Source organism: Azolla caroliniana, unplaced genomic scaffold (assembly GCF_043228905.1).
Source record: "Azolla caroliniana isolate FFs.n. ecotype wild unplaced genomic scaffold, voAzoCaro1.0.p SCAF_9, whole genome shotgun sequence".
Lineage (NCBI taxonomy): Eukaryota > Viridiplantae > Streptophyta > Polypodiopsida > Salviniales > Salviniaceae > Azolla > Azolla caroliniana.
Genome location: NW_028230444.1, coordinates 15,961,579 through 15,977,253, shown reverse-complemented (window position 1 = coordinate 15,977,253; position 15,675 = coordinate 15,961,579).

The following is a 15,675-nucleotide window of genomic DNA, read 5'->3' as shown; positions in this document are numbered from 1 at the left end:
AGCCGACCGAGGAGATCGAGGTACGCAGAACCGGAAGGGTCACGGCAAACAAGACCGAATTGGACGAGGAACGTGAGTGAGGCGGAGCAACGCGAAAAGGAGCCGGGTAGAAGAACCGGCTGCCGCGGACACTAACACCACGATCCGACCTCAAGTTGAGCTTGAGGGGGAGTGTTGAGTGAGCAAGCTCAACCGGATCTAGATCGGCTGAATAAGCCTGAGCCAGATCGGTATCTGAAAACAACCGGCCAAATCGGGGAGCCGGATTCGAGCGGGTACTGGAAGCCTAGTAGTAGCCTAGACTACTAGGTAATCATTGTCTCGTAGTTAGTGTCAGTCGCACGTGTGAGCATTGAAGTACCTGTCAATACTTATGTCAGTCCTTTATGGACTTGTATAAATAGTGTTGTTTAGCACGTTGTATGTACAGAGTTTTAGAGTTAATTTTTGAATATAGTTTTATGTTCTGCTCTCTGTGTCTCCTTTGTGTTTTAAGCTTTTCCATTAAACCTTCATCTCATTTTCTGTTACTATCTAGCTGAGTCGGTTCTGTCTGACGCTTCCGCACATTAACATTCACATGCACAACATATAACTTTCTCATATATTTAGGAGATTACAAACATATATTCACTTGGCACTTTGAGTTCTTCCATTTGTGTCCAAAGATGCTCACAAGGTACCATATGAAAATCTTTCTTAAAGTCTACGAAGGAACAATATAAACCTTTACCTCCATGGCGTCTTTCCTTCATTAATACTTGAAGAGTGACAAGGTGATCAATGGTGCTATGGTGTTTTCGAAAGCCAGCTTGTCCATAAGCTCTCTTACCATTTTTTTTCAGCCCATGCACTTATCTTTGATTCCATTATACATCCAAATAGTATTGCCATTAGCGAGCTGTTGAGAATCAAGCTCAACTTGGTCTAGTGTGTGAACTCACATTGAGAGTGAATAGACACTCCAATGGTCAAGAGTCACCATTAAGTCACCTCTTTGTATTCTAGCATTTAGTATGAGTCATAGAATCATATTCTATGACACATAACTTATGAGCTTTCACATTCCCCATGCTCCACGAGCCTTGTAGTTAATGAAGAGAGAGGGTGACTATATAAAGCACCCTCCTCCCACCTTGTATTTTGTTGAGTCTTTCTCCTTTGTTAATATACATTTACCTTGCGTATTCTCTATGTCTTATTCCTTGTCTCACTCACTCACTCTCTCTCATACACACACATAACTCATATCTCTTCCGTTTCACAAGAATCCATCTCTTGATTCTTTACATGGTATCAGAGCGATTTGGTAGCTCAATCTAGCCCATTCGCCTCATTGTGATCGTGTGTTGTGCTCTACGCCGATGACCAAGAACCGGCTCATCGCTATCGTAGCTTCGCTACATAGCTCGCATTCAAAGAGAGAAGAAGAAGAAGAAGAATCGACATAATGAATACTCAAATGGGGAGCACTCTCCCTACCGAGAAGTTGGATCGAAACAACTTTGCATCTTGGGAGTACAAGATGCACCTATACCTTGTCGAACAAGGCTATTGGAGCTACATCAAAGGAGCGCATGAAGACCGACCCGCCGAAGCGGCTCCCGGATACGCGACATGGGAGCAAGCCGCAAGCCGCATGATGTATTGCTTGGCGACATGTGTTCACGATCACATGCTCTGCTACATTCGTGAAGCCAAGATGCTGAAGGAGGCATGGGAAAATCTACGAAAGATTTTCGCGGCGAACACAACTGCAAGACGGCTTTAACTCCACCAAGAGTTGAACAACATTCAACAAAGGGACATGTCCATTACGACATACACCTTGAAGATCAAGGAGCTTTGCAATTCGCTCGGCTCAATAAGCGTAAATATCGATGATGATGAGATGGTTCAAATATGCCTCGACGGCCTCGCACCACGGTTCGGCGCGATGCGAACCGCCGTTCTAGCATGGGAGAAATCTCCCTCCTTCTTCGAGCTCCAATCAATGCTATTGGTCGAAGAAAACCACGTGTGTACAAGGAGCAATGAGTCGGAAGGCCACATGCTCTACACGCACTCGAACGGAGGAAGAGGACGCGGACGGTCGAGAGGCCGATTTGGCCAAGGACAAGGCAGACGAGGTCCGACCTACAATAACAACTCCCAATTTCAGCCGCAAAATGGAAGCCAACGAGGAACCTTTGCAAGAAGGGGGAGCTTCCACTCCGGCCTGAGCCGTCAAAATGCAACCGAATGCGGATATTGCGGAAAGCTCGGCCACCACGAAGAAGAGTGCCGAAAGAAGATGCGTGAATCGGCTTCCACAAGCCGACAACTCGCGAATTACGCGCACAATTCCAACTACGAAGAGTATAGCGGAATGTACAGGCACAACTTCGACTACGAGGATCGTGGTGGAATGTATGCATACAACTCCGACCGTGGCGGAATGTTCATGATGAAACATAGAGCAAACTCTATGTCGGCCTCTACCTCAACTAGTGCCCTCAATCCGGAGGACGTATGGTTTGTTGACTCCGGACCCTCAAACCATATGACATCTCATAAAGAATGGTTTCTCGAACTTCGAGAGCCGGAGCGACCCGGTTATGTCGAAACCGGAGATGACACTACGCACCCAATTCGACACATCGGCAATGTTCCGTTCGGAAAAGAAGGTAAGCAAAATTACATTAAAAATGTCTTGCATGTACCAACCATTATGAAGAATTTGGTCTCCGTTGGCCAAATTGTAGAGCAAGGGATGCAAGTTCGATTTAATCAAGGCGGTTGCTTCATCGAAAAAGAGGGCCGACTCATTGCACGCGGACGAAGAGAGGGCCGGATGTTCATTCTCGATTCACACGAGATGAAATCCGCCATGTTCGCGAAAAGCACGAAAGCCGACTCCGACATAGGCTATGCCACAAGCGAATCGGCCACATCAATCTCAACAAACTCAAAGCAATGAAATCGAAAGGAGTCGTCATCGGACTCCCGACATTCAAAGAGAAGGAGATTGAAGGTGTATGCGAAGTGTGCCAATTCGGCAAGCAACACCGACACCCATTCCCGAAAGAGCGGAACGTGAGCAAAGGTCTACTCGACGTAGTCCATTCCGACGTATGGGGACCGGCGCAGACGGCTACATTCGGCGGATGCCGATATTACGTGCTCTTCATCGACGACTTCTCTAGGCACACTTGGATCCACCCGATGTGGCAAAACAGCGAAGTGTTCGGACACTTCCAAAATTTCAAGAATGAAGTCGAGAAAGCCACGGGCCGACATGTACGATGCCTTCGTTTGGATGGCGGCAAGGAGTACTTCTCCGAAAGGAAGGAATTCAGCGCGAATTCACTTGCCGACACACTCCGCAACAAAACGGAGTAGCCGAGCGCAAAAATCGGCACATCCTCGAAGTAGCGTGGGCCATGATGAACGAGAAGCATATGCCCAAGTCATATTGGGCCGAAGCTGCAAATACGACCGTCTACCTAATGAACCGGTGCACAACATCCGGCGTGCACGAGGTCACTCCGCACGAAAAATACTTCGGAAAGAAGCCAGACTTATCGCACATCCGGATATTCGGCGTGATAGCGTGTCAGGGCCAAAGTTAGGAACGAGTTTTAAAATGAAGAAGAGAATGAGAAGCGAAAGATATGAGAGAGATAAGAAGAATTTGATAATGTATTAACAATGAGAGCAACGTTTACAAGAATATGCCGAAGACTGGTGTTGAACCAGAATGGTTCATCAATAGTCAAATACATGTTTACATAGCATGGTTTGGATACATGCATGCTCGCCACCTCATAGGCACGCATGATCGCCAATTGGCATTCATGCAAGCATGCCCCTTAGCAATCATGCGTTAGCTTATGCAAGGTGGCGACATTTCAATAATATTATTATATGTATTTCCTATTGATATAATAGAATTTATTATTTAATATATACAATATGATGTATCCTAATGGATGGGGTTGTATGCCTTCTTTGAGGAGGTCATGGGTTCGAATCACCATAAAGCTTATTTAGTTTTGTATACACATGACACCATCCCCCTCCTTTGACGACGAGTTCCACGAGTCGTAATTCATGAATTCAGACTTGGCTTATTTGGATATTGGCGATGAAATTCAGCCACCAAGTTAGAGGCATTATCAAGGTTCTCACCTGGCTCCCAAGTACGGTCATTTGGTGTGTATCCTAACCAATCCACGAGATAATAAAGCTTTTTACGTATTATCTTGGAGTCCAAAATAGCTTTGACTTCAAATTCTAGGTCATCAACAAGTTGAACTGGAGGTGGGGGTAGAACAACCCGATTTGGAATGGAACTACCAATGTAGGGTTCTGTTGGGATTTCGGTCCCTCCGGATGGGATGTCCGGAGATGAATGACGGCAAGCCCGGTTGAGGTTACGGAGCCGGATGATGAAGACCCCGGTTACGGAGCCGGATGATGAAGACCCCGGCTACGGAGCCGGATGATGAAGACCCCGGCTACGGAGCCGGATGATGAAGACCCCGGCTACGGAGCCGGATGATGAAGACCCCGGCTACGGAGACGGATGATGAAGACCCTGGCTACGGAGCCGGATGATGAAGACCCTGGCTACGGAGCCGGATGACGAAGACCCGGCTACGGAGCCGGATGATGAAGACCCCGGTTACGGAGCCGGATGACGAAGACCCCGGCTACGGAGCCGGATGATGAATGTACCCGGAGAGAGATCCGGATGCGGGGACATATTTGTGAATATGTTTGCCAAGGGCCCTTGAGGCTATATTTGTAAATAGCCCGAAAGTCATATGTGTATAAATATGACTTAGGGCAAACAGTTTTGTGTTGTTGCTCATTTTCTGTTTTCCACTTAGAGGGAGCGAAGTGAGAGCAGCCGAGAGAGAGAGAGAGAGAGAGAAACGAGGAGGTCGTTGCCTCTGTGTATTACCGCCGCCTGTGGCGAAGACAGTGAGCTCAAGGTTGTTGCCTTGAAGCTTCACCATTGTACATCTCTGTTCATAGTGATAGTTGGAGTTTGAGGACTCCCGTGGTTTTTCCCATTTAGGGTTTTCCACGTAAAATATCCTGTGTACTCTTCTCTCTATTGTCTTCGTGTACTTTGTATTTCCTATTTTCTGTGAGTTGATCCTATTCCTCGGTTGTGGCCGAGCACCGTGCGTAACAAAGTGGTATCAGAGCGACGGTAACACAGAAAATGGAAGGCGGCGGCAGCGGGCAGCCGGGGATGATGGTGCTGAATGCGCAGAACTACGCCGACTGGAAGATAAAGATGGAGGACCTGCTCATTGTTCGGGATCTGTATGAACCGATCGACAGGTCGGAAATACCCAAGGGGGTACTTGAGACGGAATGGAGGCTTCTGAACCGGAAAGCCGTTGCAACCATTCGGCAATACGTCGACGTGAGCGTTCTACAACATGTGGCGAACGACACCAACGCATATGAGATGTGGCGGAAGCTGTCGGGCCTCTACGAGAGGAAGAATGCGTTGAACCGGACCTCCCTGATGAGGAAGATAGTGAACCTCAAGTACCGGGATGGCGAGAGTATGGTGGAACACGTAAGCACGTTCATGGGATTCGTGAACCAGCTTGCGGCGATCAAGTTCCCGTTGGAGGATGCAATGCAAGCCATCATCCTGATGTGTACATTGCCGGAAAGCTGGGAGAACTTGGTGGTGACTCTCAGCACCTCCTGCACCGAAGATAACTTGTCCCTACAAACGGTAAAGACAAGTATTTTGAACGAAGAAGCGCGTCGGAGAGATAAAGAACCGGCCTCCGACTCGAAGGCGCTGCTTACCGAATCGGAACGGGGAAGACAATGGAACCGGAGTCCGCAAAGACGGGAGAAGTCGGGGACCCGGTCGCAGTCAAGAGGAAGACCCACATGCTTCCACTGTGGGAAGCCGGGGCACTTCCGGAAGAATTGTCGGCATTACCGAAAGGACAACGGAGCCGACGACACCGATTCGAAGAAGTCACCGGAGAGAAACGGTGCATACCGGGGAGCCACGGACCGGAGAGGGCAGGACCGGAAAGGAACGACGGCACTCGCGGTAAGTGAAGAAGAGATAATGCTCATTACCGAAGAGAGGGAGCTGAACCTTGCCGGTGTAGAGATGACCTGGGTGGTCGATTCCGGAGCGTCGTTCCACCTGACCCCGGAGAAGAAATACTTCTCATCCTACACAGCCGGTGAGCACGGCTGTGTCCGGATGGGAAATGAAGGTACGTGCCGGATTGCCGGCATAGGAGACGTGTGGCTGATGACATCAACCGGATGCAAAATGCTGCTGAAGGATGTCCGACACGTTCCGGAGGTTCGATTGAACCTGATTTCGGCCGGGAGGCTAGACGATGAAGGCTACACAGGTAGCATCCGGAACGGCGTAATGAAGTTCAGCAAGGGGAGCTTGATAGTGGCTCGGGCCCGGAAGGTCAACACACTGTACCTGATGAATGCTCGGTTATGTCCGGAAGAGCTGAATGTGGCAGCCGACACTGCCGGTGAGCTGTGGCACAAAAGACTGTGCCACATGAGTGAGAAGGGGATGAAGAGGCTTGCAGAAGACAACCTTATTCCAGTGAAGCATGTGCACCTGGAGAAGTGCACCGATTGCCTGGCCGGTAAGCAGAACCGAACCTCCTTCCACTCAAGGCCACCGACGAGACGTAGCGCACCATTGGAATTGGTGCACACTGATGTGTGTCAGGTAGAAACGAAGTCACATGGCGGAGCCCAGTACTTCGTAACATTCATTGATGACCATAGCCGGAAGCTGTGGACGGCACCGCTGAAGACAAAGGACCAAGTGTTGTCCGTCTTCAAAGAACTCCACGCGAGAGTGGAAAGAGAATCCGGCAAGAAGCTGAAAGCGATACGAGTGGATAACGGAGGGGAATACCGGGGGCAGTTCCAGGAGTACTGTCGCTCGAAGGGAATCCGGCTCGAGTTTACTGTGCCGAAGACGCCGGAACTGAACGGGTTGGCCGAGAGGATGAACCGGACCATAATGGAGAGGGTCCGGAGTATGCTGGCGCATGCGGAGTTACCCAAGGGGTTTTGGGCTGAGGCGATGTCGACGGCGACATACGTGATAAACAGATCACCCTCAGTACCTTTGGACGGAGACACGCCGCAGAGAGTGTGGACCGGTAGGGAAGTATCCTACCGGCATCTGAAGGTGTTCGGGTGTCTCGCATATGTGCATGTGGCTAAGGACCGGAGAGGAAAGCTAGATCCAAAGACCCGGCCATGCATATTCCTCGGTTACGGCGATGACGAGTTCGGCTACCGAGTATGGGACCCGGTCGACAATAAGATATTCCGGAGTCGTGATATCATCTTCATGGAGAACAAGACACTCGCCGACTGGGAGTCGGAGAAGAAGATGAAGAGCTCCAAGTCGACCGGTGAGGATCAACTCTACGAGGAGCAGTCCCGACCGGCAAGGGACCGGTTAGCACTCGAGGATCCGGCCGAAGACGGTGAAGAAACAGAACCGGCCGAAGAAGATGAAAATGATACCGGAACCGGCCCCGATCCCGAAATGGATTCGGATGAAGAAGAATCGGAAGAACCGGTTACCGAAGCTCCGGAACGGAGATATCCTCTAAGAGAGAGAAGGGCCCCCCGGAGATTTCCGGAACCAGAGCACGTGCTGCTAACCGACGAGGGGGAGCCGGAGAGCTTTGAAGAAGCGAAGCATGACACCCATAGCCGCAGGTGGTTAAGTGCCATGCAGGAGGAGATGGATTCCCTGCATGAGAACCACACATATGAACTTGTGGAGTTGCCGAAAGGAAAACGGGCACTCCGTAACAAGTGGGTGTTCAAGCTGAAACCGGGAGATGCCGGAAACCCCCCAAGATACAAAGCCAGGATCGTGGTGAAGGGGTTCCAGCAGAAGAAGGGCGTCGACTACGACGAGATATTTGCCCCGGTAGTGAAGATGACCTCCATCCGGACGGTGCTGAGCATAGCGGCAAGCATGGACCTCGAGGTAGAACAGATGGACGTGAAGACGGCATTCCTTCACGGTGACCTCGAAGAAGAGATCTACATGCAGCAACCGGAAGGATTCGAGAAGAAAGGGAAGGAGCACCTGGTATGCCGGTTGAAGAAGAGCCTTTACGGACTGAAGCAGGCTCCCCGGCAATGGTACCGGAAGTTCGACTCCTTCATGACCAACGAAGGGTACCACAAAACGCAGTCTGACCACTGCGTGTTTGTGAAGAAGTTCGAAGGAGGAGACTCTCTAATACTCCTCCTGTACGTGGACGACATGTTGATCGTCGGACGGGACCAGGGCAAGATACGGATGCTGAAGAAAGCACTTCACCGAACCTTCTCAATGAAGGACCTGGGTCCGGCGAGGCAAATACTAGGGATGCACATCATCCGAGACCGGAAGAAGAAGCAGTTGTGGCTGTCACAGGAGAAGTACGTGACAAAGGTGCTTCACCGGTTCAACATGTCGGAAGCAAGACCGGTCGGGTCAACACTCCCGACAAACTGCAAGCTGTCCAGCAAGCAAAGCCCCAAGACAAAGGCTGAGAAGGAGGACATGATGAAAGTACCATATGCCTCTGCCGTCGGGAGCTTGATGTACGCAATGGTGTGTACCCGACCGGACATAGGATATGCAGTCGGAGTGGTGAGCCGGTACATGAGCAATCCCGGCAAAGAGCATTGGAACGCGGCCAAGTGGATACTCCGATAACTGAAGGGCACGGCAAACGTGTGCCTCCGATTCGGATCCGGTAAGCCCGAACTCGACGGCTTCACCGATTCGGATATGTCGGCCGATGCAGATACCAGCCGGTCCACATCAGGGTATGTGATGACGTATGCAGGGGGAGCTATTTCCTGGCAGTCGAGGCTGCAGAAGACGGTTGCGTTGTCAACCACGGAGGCGGAGTACATGGCGGCTGTTGAAGCCGGCAAGGAAATAATATGGATGAAGGACTTCATTAGAGAGCTCGGTATCCGACAGGAGGAGTACCGACTCTACTGTGACAGTCAGAGTGCCATCCACCTTGCGAAGAACGCGGCCTATCACTCCCGGACGAAGCACATCCAACGAAGATATCACTGGATCCGGGAAAGGATAGAAGACCAGGAGTTCGTGCTGACGAAGATCCACACGGACGAGAACGGCTTAGATATGCTGACCAAAGTGCTCACACCCGACAAGCTGGAAGCATGCCGGAAGAGGATCGGATTGGAGAGACATCCCATGCCGAAGTGAAGGGGGAGTTTGTTGGGATTTCGGTCCCTCCGGATGGGATGTCCGGAGATGAATGACGGCAAGCCCGGTTGAGGTTACGGAGCCGGATGATGAAGACCCCGGTTACGGAGCCGGATGATGAAGACCCCGGCTACGGAGCCGGATGATGAAGACCCCGGTTACGGAGCCGGATGACGAAGACCCGGCTACGGAGCCGGATGATGAAGACCCCGGTTACGGAGCCGGATGACGAAGACCCCGGCTACGGAGCCGGATGATGAATGTACCCGGAGAGAGATCCGGATGCGGGGACATATTTGTGAATATGTTTGCCAAGGGCCCTTGAGGCTATATTTGTAAATAGCCCGAAAGTCATATGTGTATAAATATGACTTAGGGCAAACAGTTTTGTGTTGTTGCTCATTTTCTGTTTTCCACTTAGAGGGAGCGAAGTGAGAGCAGCCGAGAGAGAGAGAGAGAGAGAAACGAGGAGGTCGTTGCCTCTGTGTATTACCGCCGCCTGTGGCGAAGACAGTGAGCTCAAGGTTGTTGCCTTGAAGCTTCACCATTGTACATCTCTGTTCATAGTGATAGTTGGAGTTTGAGGACTCCCGTGGTTTTTCCCATTTAGGGTTTTCCACGTAAAATATCCTGTGTACTCTTCTCTCTATTGTCTTCGTGTACTTTGTATTTCCTATTTTCTGTGAGTTGATCCTATTCCTCGGTTGTGGCCGAGCACCGTGCGTAACAGGTTCCAACAATGAGACATGAAATACCGGATTTAGATGCATCTGTGGAGGTAGATCAAGGCGGAATGCAACATCATTAATCTGATTGGAGATAACAAATGGACCAAGTTGTTGATAATCCAACTTGTCACAAGGTTTAGTAGTCTTCACATTACGTCGTAGTAACCATACACGATCCCCAATTCGAAACTTCGGTTCCTTTGGTGAAGAGTCGAGACGGTGACGATCTGCGGCTTTTTTGTGTGTGGCTTGAGCAGTTTGCAAATGTTGAGAAAGTGCAACATGCACGTCTTGGAGTTAACGCAGACGATCTTCAACAGCAGGATTTTTCGAGATTTCTGGATGGTTCCATCATTGTCCAACGAGGATGATATCCTATGTTTGCAAAAAATGGAGTATACCCTGTTGAGGAATGAACTGAATTATTGTATGCAAACTCTGCAAAATGCAAAAATCCACCCAATCATCCTGTTGGTAATTGATGAAACACCGAAGATATTGCTCTAATGTTTGATTTGTCCGCTCGGTTTGACCATCACTTTGTGAATGATAGCTTGACGAAAGTTTACAAGAAATTTTGAGCATCTCAAGCAAGTGTTTCCAGAATTTTGAGATGAATTGTGGGCCACGATCACTAATGATGTCATTCGGAAGACCGTGAAGCCGAAATACTTCTTTCATAACGATTCTACAGTTTCTTTACTGTTGATGGTTTTCGTGCATGGAAGAAAATGCGCCATCTTTGTGAATCGATCTACTATAGTGAGAATAGCATCAAAACTCTTCGAAATTGGAAGATGTGTAATAAAATCCCTCGAGATTGATTTCCACGAACCAATAGGAACTAGCAATGGTTGTAATAACCCATATGGTCGATGTCGTGGAATCTTTTACCGACAACACACATCACAACTACGAACATAATCTTCAATAAACTCTCGAAGGTGAGGCCACCAATAGTTTCGAGAAACTAGCTCCAAAGTTTTGTGGATTCCAAAGTGCCCGGCCATTGGGTTGTCGTGACAATATTGCATTACTTGAAGTCGAGACGAACCATTTGGGACATACAAAAGAGTGTTGCGAAAAAGTAAACCATTATCCCATTTAAACTGGTTATAATCTTTACGAGGATTCATGGAGCTTGAAGAAGAAGCGCGACCTGAAATTATATGATTCAATATATCTTGAGCAAATTCATCAGAAATGATATCTATTCGGATTGAATCAAGAAGACTTGAATCTTCAAATGCTTGAGAGGCATTAATAGTTAATAGTTGTAACCGATTAGGCCCCAAGACGATTTGTTTTTGATGATCAAATGTGGGCTCTCCTGGTTGTGGAGCCAAATAAGATCGTCGTGAGAGAGCATTTGCCTTTCCTTGTTGCACTCCTGGGCGATATGTGATGACGAAGTCAAAACGCGTTAGAAAGTGTGCCCAACGAGCTTGGCGACGACTCAAGACTCTAGCACTTTGAAAGTATGTGAGGTTTTTATGATCATTGTAAACAATGATTTGGTGGGGAGAACCTTCTAAGAAATGTCTCCACTGTTCAAACGAGTCTATAATGGCTAGAAGCTCTTTGTCGTGAATCTCATAATTGATCTCTGCAGCTTCGAAATTGCGTGAATGGAAAGCAATTGGATGTAGCTTCCCATCATCTCTTGTCTGTGACAAGATACTTCCTAGGGCAAAATCAGACGCATCCGCCTCGATGATAAATGATTTTTCTAGGTCAGCATGAAGTAGAATTGGAGTAGAAGTGAATGCGCTCTTTAGGCTTTCAAAAGCTTTGGTTGCACTAGAACTCCATGTGAACGACTTGTTCTTTCGTGTAAGCTTTGTGAGAGGCATCACAGTGTTTGAATAATTCTTGATAAATTTGCGGTAAAAATTCGCAAATCCTAAGAAACATTGAACATCACGCACTGAACGAGGTGGTTGCCAGTTTAGAATAGTCTGAACCTTAGACGGATCCATAGATATACCTTGTTGTGAAACCACATACCCCAGAAACTCCACGTGGTTTTGATCAAATCTACATTTTTCAACTTTGGCATAGAGCCCATATTCTCGTAAGTGTTGGAAGACTTGGTGGACATGTATGTCATGCTCTTCTTGAGTTTTCAAGTAGATCAAGATGTCATCAACATATACTATGGTGAATGAATCCAAAAAATCGCGGAAAATATCATTCGCCATGTGTTGAAAAACCGCGGGCGCATTCGTGAGACCAAAAGGCATAACTATGTACTCGAAATGTCCGTATCGAGTACGGAATGCTGTCTTCCATTCATCTCTTGGACGTATCCGAACAAGGTTATATGCACCTCGAAGATCTAGCTTCGTGAAAACTTTTGCTCCACTAAGATGCTCTAGTAAACTTGAAATCAAGGGTAGAGCATATCTATTTCGAATTGTGATTTTGTTTAGACCCCGATAGTCCATGACCAGTCGTAGAGATCCATCTTTCTTCTTGACAAAGAAGATGGGTGCACCAGCAGGGCTTTTAGAATGTCGAATGAATCCATTTGCTAAGTGCTTGTCTATATACTCTCGAAGGGCCTTGAGTTCGGAAGGTGATAGATTAGATATTGGGCCCCATGGTGGCTCTTTCCCAGGTTGTAGATCGATAGGACAATCATAAGGCCGATAGTCTAGGAGAGAACTAGCTTTAGCTTTGTTGAAGATGTCTTCAAAATCCAAGTACTTGGTAGGGAGGGGAGTACTTGCCCCTTGTGAGCTAGAGGATGGGTTTGCTATTACTACAAAAACAAGCATTTCATTTGTTTTCCCGTCTTCTCGTAATTTTTGTAGAGAGATGGGCGAGATTTGGTGAGGCTTTGAATCTTGGTTGGTAGTAACAAGGCAGCTGGATTCGGGTTTCTGCTGGAAATCATTGATTGTTCGATTTCTCCAGTCAATTTCAGAATTGTGGAGTTCAAACCAAGGCAAACCAAGGATAACCGGATGCTCAGGGATACTAATTATATTGAAGGAAATCATACAAGCAAAGCTACCAAGAACTACTCAAATTGGCTCAGATTCTTCAACTATATTCCCAGATGAAATAGGGCGACCATCAATGACTACAAAAGATGCAGGGCAAGGGAGGTTTTTCAATAGGATTTTCTCGGATAAACCAAATTCTTTGTCCATAAAACAAGAGTTGGCTCCTGAATCTAAGAGAGCAGAGGCAAGAACTCGATGACACCTAAAAGTGCTAAGCTCAACTTGTGCTGAAAAAACTTTGCTAACATGATTCGATAAAATGGAACCACTACTTGGGATTGACTTTTGTTAACTCTTCGGGCTGGACAATGGCCTAACACAGGGTGTCTACGGGAGACACTTCACCAAAGGGTGTTAGGGCAACCAGATTAGACTTCAACGCTTAATCCGACTTAATCAAGTTACTTATTAGGATCGTCTTCATAACACGCGTAAGATATAACAATTAAGACAGAATGGAAATTAACACAGAGATATAACAACGCTTAAGCTTTCATTAATTAACCGCTAACTATTACATTGTATCCGGGCCTTTAAATAGGTTTCCGGTCTGTATTACAAAACGGTGCCATCCGCACCTGTTCGGGATCGGTCTGGATCCGGAACGGCATACCGATTCCGGTCCGTCTGTCCACACTCATAGCTTAATTACAACCACATTCCTACTACTTAATTAGCTCTCCGTTTCCCACTCTGGACTCCTTTGCCAGCCGGTAACACATGGCACGCCCGTGGGACAGTACCTTGTATGTCGAATCCACAACCGACCCTTGCTATTCTTCGTCCAAAATGTCCAGAATGCTTTGTTCGAGAGGCTCCAATGGTTCATCTGGAAGTGGTTGTTGTTGTTGTTGCTGTTGCTGTCTGCTGCGGCTGCTCCTCCGTTTGTGGCTCTGACACTGGCGTCTCCGTCGTTGCTCCCTGCGTCGTGGTGGTCTCCGGTTGACTGGTTCCTGGCTGGCCCTCAGCCGACGACGGTTCCTCATCACTACGGTTAACCGTTGTCGCTTCCCGTACCCGGGACCGCTCGTAGCTTTCAAACTGGATTTGAGCGTCTAGCCTATCATCGTCCAGCTGAGCTACGAGCTGCCTGACCTGCGCCAGCTGTTCATTTGCCAGGACTTGGAAGTCGTCGGCCAGCTCGTCCCGGATGGCGGTGAAGTCCTCGGAAGTCAATGTATAACAATCATCTCCTTCCTTCCGCCGGTTTGCCACATCCGCCCGTAACAACTGGAGTTCCGCCACGTTTTGTGCCCACTTTGTCCACCATTTTATGGAGCTTTCATCAATCAAGTGCTTCGTCTGATTCAGCCATGCCCGGAGGATGGACTGAATCCGGCTCGTTCCCAATTGCGATTTGGTTTCCGCCGCTTGCCGTTCCTCCTTCAGTTGTTTGATGATTTTTACGTTGTCCTCCGCCTGCGCCTTGTAATGCGTCAATTGCCTTTGATATGTACTTTGTAATTTCTGTAATACTGTTGACGCTCTCTCTTTGTCTTCTTGCTGCTACCTCTGGAGCTCCATCCGGACCTTCTCCGCCTCTTCCAAGCGTCTTGTATTTTCCGCCCGTTCGTCGGCGATCGCCGTCGCGGCCCGATCAACTGCCTGCTGGAGCTCGGCCATCCGTTCTTTATGCTCCGTTTCCAGCCGTTTGTAGTCACGGTGCAAGTGCTCAAAATCATCCGTCTTTTGCTTGAGCCGTGCGTTGATCTGACGACGGGCCCGGTCCTCGCGGTCCTTCTGCTGGCGGAGCTCTTCCTTTAGCTTTTCAATCTCTGTTTCCGCCGTTTTCCGCAGCTTGTCCTTTTCCTGCAGCACTTTGTCTTTCTCCTCCTTTAGCCGGTCGTACGCTTGATGGCCTTTCCGGAGGCTGTCCTCTGCCCGGCGGAGGTTCTCAGCAGTTTTCTTTAATTCGGCTTCAGCCGCCGTCTTCAATTCTCGTTCACGGCTCCTTAGCGCTTCTTGTGCGGCAAGTTCCTGTCTCAATTCCGCAAGCTCCCGAGCTTGCGCCGCATCTCTCGCCGGAACGGTTTCCGTTGCCGGGGTCTTATTGTTATGTACAGGTCGTTCCGTTTCATTATTCTGTACCCTTATCGGAGTCACCGGTGATTGGATCCGTATTTTGGCCATCTCTGTCGTGACCTGATCCAAATCTTTTTCAAGGCACTGGATTCTGGACCGGGCCGTCTCTAGTTGTTCGGTTGTGACGAGCAACCGTTCGCTTTGCGCTCTTTCTTCCGCCTCTATATACCCCACTGCTCCGGCTATCTGTTCGCCTATCCACCGGAGCCACAGGCTACCGGTGCCTTGTTGTGCTTGCACGGAGGTTTGATAGATGGGCTCGCTTGTAGAGGGGTGGTCCCGCCTGGTTGCGCCGAGTTGCAGTTCCTTTTCTGCCCGTGGACCATCCTGCTGTCCTGGTTCCCCTTGTGCTTCTTCTTGGTTGACCGAGGGAGGCTGCAGTGACCTTTCCGGCTCTGGCGGGATGGGACTTGTCGGTGTTGTCGGTGGTGCCGGGGCTTCTGTTTCCGGTGCCATCTGCATCGGTTCCGGTTCCTTCTTTGGCGTGGGAGTCTTAGTATGGGGAGCCGGTGTTCCCTCCGTCTGAGGGTCCGAACGTTTCCCGGCTGTCTCAACGGTCCTTGCCGACGACCGTCGTTGG